Source organism: Vicia villosa, linkage group LG3, assembly GCF_029867415.1.
Source record: "Vicia villosa cultivar HV-30 ecotype Madison, WI linkage group LG3, Vvil1.0, whole genome shotgun sequence".
Lineage (NCBI taxonomy): Eukaryota > Viridiplantae > Streptophyta > Magnoliopsida > Fabales > Fabaceae > Vicia > Vicia villosa.
Genome location: NC_081182.1, coordinates 170,735,277 through 170,741,395, shown reverse-complemented (window position 1 = coordinate 170,741,395; position 6,119 = coordinate 170,735,277). Strand labels below are relative to the sequence as shown.

Genomic DNA, 6,119 nt, shown 5'->3' with positions numbered 1-6,119 from the left:
TTTAAGGGGAATTAATCTGCGAGTTGAATCACATAAGAGTGCATAATGGTAGAGAAACAGATTAGGGAATGAATCCCACTCATTTCTCTACATAGTGATCGAGAAACAGATTAGGGAATGGATCCCCCTCATTTCTCTCCCACTAAGTGTTTGAGAAACAGATTAGGGAATAAATCCCACTCATTTCTCTCCCACTTTTAGTGAAGTGTGATCCGCCTCTTCCTTTATTAAATGTTTTAATGTTGAAAAGAAAAAGGAAAAGAAAACTAGCCTAAAATGAATAACTAGCCTAATGGTTATGAAGATATTATAGGTCCTATATCTAAAGGAACAAACAAGTGAAATTACCAGCAAAAATCACAAGTAAGCATGATACAAAACTGGTACAAACAATGACTTAAAGATGACTTGAAATATAATACAAAACATGAAAGCAAATGATGCAAAATATGTTGCAAAATCGAATTAAAAGGACTATTATTTTTTATTGGCTTTTTAAAAGGAATATGAATTCTAATTTGAACAAAAGAAATTAAAATGATTAGCCTAAAGAAAACTAATATTTTTTATGTATATTTTTCATGTCAAAAATTGTATTAAAGGTCTAAAAGAAAATAGGAGAGAATTAGCATTTTTATTATCTAAAAGAAACGGTAAAAAATCTAACTAAAACCTAAATTATACTAATGGAATAAGGGGGTGAAAAATGAAAACAGTTGTGTGATGAGTAAACTGGGCGCAGGCCCATGGTGTTGGCCCAGAGGTTGTTTTTTTGTTACCAGATTTTTTGTATGCAAAAAGAGAACAATGGCGGGCCCAGAAACGAATTCATCACAGGCCCATGACAATTTTCTTTTGATCCATTTTCATATTAATTAATCAAAATAACAATAATAGCAAAACAATTAATTGAAATAAATAAAAAAAGATAAAATTGGGAACTAGGGTAAATGTTGTGTACCGATTGAACTTCTTCGTCCCTCTTCCTCTCTCTCGACGAAATCAACAGCGGCGACGGTCCTCTCGTTCAACTCCGATCGAAGCTTCTCCGTCTCGATTCACACTTCTTCTCTTCTGATTCTTCGTCTTTCCGCCTTGTTGTTGTCCGTAGGTGAAGATGTAACGCGCGATTTATGCAGAGAAGAGCTTGAAGATTTTTTCTTGCGATCGTTGTTGACGAGAGAGATAGTTGAATGGAATTTCCAAATGGACCAAGGTTCGGTTGAACAATGATAGAGTGATGATTGAAGGTCGATGTATCGTGATGGAGGAAGATTCAATGGGGAGTATGCGGAAATCGTGAATTGAGAGGAGAATCAAGTTGAACATTGAAGGTTCAAGAGGTTAGTTGCAATATTCATTTTCTGTTACGATCTTCCCCTTTTTTCTCGTTTTCTGCCATGCTGTTATGTTGAGATTGATGACGAAGATGGAGATGGATGAATTTTCTGAATCTTGTTATTGTTATTTTTCTGCAGTTTTTAGAAGAAGAACAGTGGATAGGTGATGATTGTTGTTGGTGCGTTGATGTTGTGGCAAAGATGAAGGTTGAAGATTGAAGTTTGAAGTGTTGTGGACGAATGATGTATGGATGAAGCTGATGAAGGTTGGTGGAGATTTGTAGAGTGTGAGAGATGAAGATGGAGAAATGAGAATGGTGGAGAAAGATGAGAAGTATCGGAACGATGGAGTAAATGAAGATTGAAGAAGATGAGATGTGAAGATTGAGAATGGGTGAAGAAAATGGTGGAGGTTATGGAAGTGAAGGGGGATTGAAGAATTGTGGAGATGGTGATGAATTAAGCGTGAGGCCTGAGATGAGAAGTGGAGAGGGAATGGTGAAGAGAGAAGAGATGAAACTGATGATGATGAATGATAGTGAAAAAATGGTGGAGAGACCTCTTTGAAGGTGAAGGCTTGAATTATATAAACTCTCAGGTTAATCTTCCCTTTGCTTTTCTGTTACTTTCTGTTAGTAGTTTGTAACTGATTTTTGGTTGTTTGGTTTAGAAATAATGATGAGGGTTTTGTTATGTATATAGCTGAACTAGTTAACAAATATAATTAGGGGATTGTTAGAGGTTTGGAAATGTTTGAGATCTGTTATTGGTTTTCTTTCACTGAATCTGGTTTTTATGTATTATGCAGGGTATTGGCAGCATGTTGTTTTTACAGCATTTGGATGCATTGGAGACTACATGAAAGTTTGGGGTGGTGATGCATATGGTGAGGACCTGGTGGAATGAAGATGACACAAGCAAGATGAATTTTGGATGACATTTGAAAGTAAACTATGATGGGAACAATGAGCTTTAGGAAGTAGGAATCTAATACACTTTTGTGTAACTTTTCTCCTTTGCATTTACATTTGGAATTTGTAATGAATTTGTATTCTTGTAATGGAATTTGTAATGGAATTTGCATAAATGTGAATGATGTTGCCTTTGTATCTTGAATCTTCTTTTCTAATTTACTAAGAGTCGAGTTTTAGTATCACGACCAAGCACGTGTCCATGGATAATTAGATTCACGAAATTGATTGAACAACCGTGAGTCAAGTAGCTTTGATAAAGAAATTTGAATAAATTCCCCAAATTCAACTTTAAATCAATAGGATCTCAATTCTTCAAATTAGGTTAACTTGCTTGATAGGCAACATATGATTGAAAGAATGATTATCAATTCCATAGCAATACTTTGAAGAACTTTAGTAATTTAAGATCTCTGATTCCAATGCCACTGGTTGTTTAATGATGCATGATTTTATTGATGACCTAAGATGTAAATGAATGAGATATATAAGCCGATTAAGAATAATTAGATGGGCAAATTTTGGGGTGCAACACTTCAATGTTCTCATCTTCTTCCATCTTGAATGCTTCATACTTCTGGATTAGAGCTAGAGCCTTTGTCTCCTTTACTTGAGCATTACCCTCATGAGTCGTCTTTAAGGATTCAAAGATATCATGAGCCGTTTCTCTGTTTGTTATCTTCTCATACTCAGCATGAGAGATAGCATTTAACAATATGGTCCTTGACTTGTGATGATTCTTGAATTCTTTCTTTTGGTCATCACTCATAGCCTGCCTTGTAATCTTGACTCCATGAGTGTTTACAGGATGTGTAAAACCATCCAACACTAAGTCCCATAAGTCACCATCTTGACAAAGAAAGTAACTTTCAAAGTTTTCACCATCAAAGACTGGTGGTCTATTGTAACCATTGAAGCTACTGCTTCCATTGTTACCATTGTTGATTTGTTCAGGAGTAGGAGTAGATGAAGTTGTTTCAACCATTTTGACTTTGGGTTTTTCTCCCTGAATCTTTTGTCTAACACGGTTAAGTGCTTGCACCTAGAACTGACGCTCTGATGCCAATTGAATGAGTGAAAAACACTTAGAAAGGGGGGGATTGAATAGGTGTAACTCAAAAACTTGGAAGATAAAAATAATGAACACAATTATTTTTATCCTGGTTCGTTGTTAACCAAACTACTCTAGTCCACCCCTGACAAGGTGATTTACCTCAACTGAGGATTTAATCCACTAATCCAACTGATTACAATAGTTTTCCACTTAGTTACCCTCTAAGTCTTGTAAAGTCTACAGATCACAACTTGATCACTCTAGGAAATCTTTTACAATCAATGTAAAATAAATGTTTACAAGAGTTTGATTTGCTTCTAATAAAGCTATAATCACAACAGTGATATTTATCTTAAGTTCTAATTCTTAACACTCACTAAGATATTACAAATATGTGAGGTTGAAGATGAAGTTATTTGCTTTTGATTTTGACAGTGTTTCTGTAAGTTTGCGAAAGTGTTGTATGTTGCTTCTGATCAGAACTTCTATATATAGGCGCTTGAGAGGAAATGACCGTTGGGAGCATTTAATGCTTTGCGTGAATAGTACAACACTGCATTTAATGGTTCACACTTTTGTCAACTACCTCGAGCCATGCTTTTGCTGCTTTTACTGACTTTGCCTTTTGTAGCTTCTAACGTTCCTTTTGTCAGTCAGAGATTTGACGTTACAGCCTTTCATCTCGTACTTTCTTCAGAACTCGGATTTTGTAGATAACAACGTTTGAATATCAGAGTCATCAGCTTTGGTGTAGAGCATCTTTTGTCTTCTGACTTTGAAGAGCTTTGAGCGTGATACCATCAGAGCTTCAAAGCTTGTACTTCTGACTGCCATCTTTTGATGCTTTCAGCTCATGTTCTAATTCTGCAGGACCATCTTCTGATGTCTTTTCATACCATGTTCTGATGAAGCCATCCAGAACTTCTGGGTCAGTGCTTCTGAATGCTGATTTGTGCATACTCTTTTATACTTTTCCTGAAATGGAAAACGTAAAGGATTAGAGTACCACATTGTCTTATACAAAATTCATACATAATGTTATCATCATAACTAAGAATATTGATTAGAACATTTCTTGTTCTAATTCTAAGTCTTTCCCATGGCTTTAGTCTCACCAATTTCACCGCTACACCCATGTCAATAGAAAAATCGCATATATTTGTATCATGTGTCGAATCATCTATAAAAAATTCCTTTGAGGATATGACAAATTTTACTCTAAAAAACTCTTTGAAACGTAATCCACTTACAAATTATAATTATATTTACAGTTTGTCATTAAAACTAGTCATGTTTAGAAATGGAAGGAGAAGAATATTACTATGAATGTAAAAAGATATGCATGCCGAGATATAGTTGTTAGGATTTAAGAGCCTGAGATAAATATTAATGAAGCATGTCACAATATTTATTTTGTGTTTGTCTACAGTTTTTAGTTGCTTAAACGATTGAGAAACACGAGAAAATTTATTTTTTGTTTCTCATTAGGGATAGAAATACAAAACACATTAAATTTTATTTTATTTTCAAAATAATCAGTTTAATTTTGTATAGGAATTCTCATTCAAGGAATTTGCAACAGAAACGTGGAACGAGAAGATGTAAATAAAATTTGTAGGGCAATGGAGAAGTGTTTTCGAGAACCAGTGTTTGTTAATAATATATATGTTGATCGACTTGTTTGCCTCCAAAAGTTCAATTCTCATTATTTTCGAGGATTCTCATAGCTCCAATTCGTTTGTTCAAGTAAGCTATCGATCTATTTCTTCCTTCAACAAATTTTTTTTAACAATAGTTTTTAACAATTTGATCTTTTTATTTATAATGTTATGGCTTATTTTTAAATTGGAAAAAATCAATTTGAATCATTGGATTTATGGCCCTTTTTTTTGGCTTTTTTAAAAATTATTTTTATAGTTTAACATAATTTTGTGTAAAAATAATTTACAAAGAAACTTTTTATAAAAGGTTCAAGTAAAAATTTAATTTGAATAGTTATTCTTAAAATGTAATTTTAGATGTTTAATCATTTTAGTAAAACGTTTTTTTTTTAATATAAATAGTAAAAAAAACAACTTATTTTACTATCAGCCTCGCCGAGGGTTTCATAAGGGATCCATTAGCTTTTAGTACCATTTACAAGATCATGCACCCTACATGTATGGCGAAAGTAGTAGGAATGATGCAGAGTTCTTCATGGGTAAAGGGGGAGATGAGCTTAGCCAATAAATAATCTATCTTGAAATACTACCAACTGTTAGTGTAAAATTTGAAAATCTAATTTATTTCGGAAAGATACAATAATAGAAGGGGATAGAGCATCCTTCAAACTTGTGGCAAATCCTTTTCCCGGTTGGAATCAGAGAAATGTCATAGTCAGAAGGAACCCTTATTTCCAGAGGATCAAACTGTAGTTTTCTCACTTGGACAAAGATGGATTCGATATCTACATATTCCGAATCAACCCATAAATAATCTTTTCTTGTTGTCTCCATCATTGAGAACGTTTGAGGTTAGGTTACAAGTTTGGGAGATTGAATGGATTAACTAAACCAAAAAAGGATAAACAAGTAAACGACAACATCAAAAGATGAAAACCCCGAGGGCACCTTTTAGCTTTGTAAGTGGGACTAATCTAAGAATCAGTGGTACAGATCAAACAAAGGAAGGAAATTCGAGAATAATCAACACATTGTCCCATCAATTCAAATTAAGGAAAAGGCAACTTAAGTGCTATGGGTAGGGTAATCATCC

General features: G+C 34.1%; 1 long non-coding RNA gene across 1 annotated transcript; it reads left to right on the top strand.

Annotated features, from left to right (window-relative positions):
* The first annotated feature begins 967 nt into the window (after positions 1 to 967).
* On the top strand, positions 968 to 2,361 carry LOC131656913 (uncharacterized). The gene is made up of 3 exons (XR_009300372.1): positions 968 to 1,343; positions 1,486 to 1,938; positions 2,149 to 2,361. It is a non-coding gene; the product is annotated as an uncharacterized LOC131656913 (long non-coding RNA).
* The last annotated feature ends 3,758 nt before the right edge of the window (positions 2,362 to 6,119 follow it).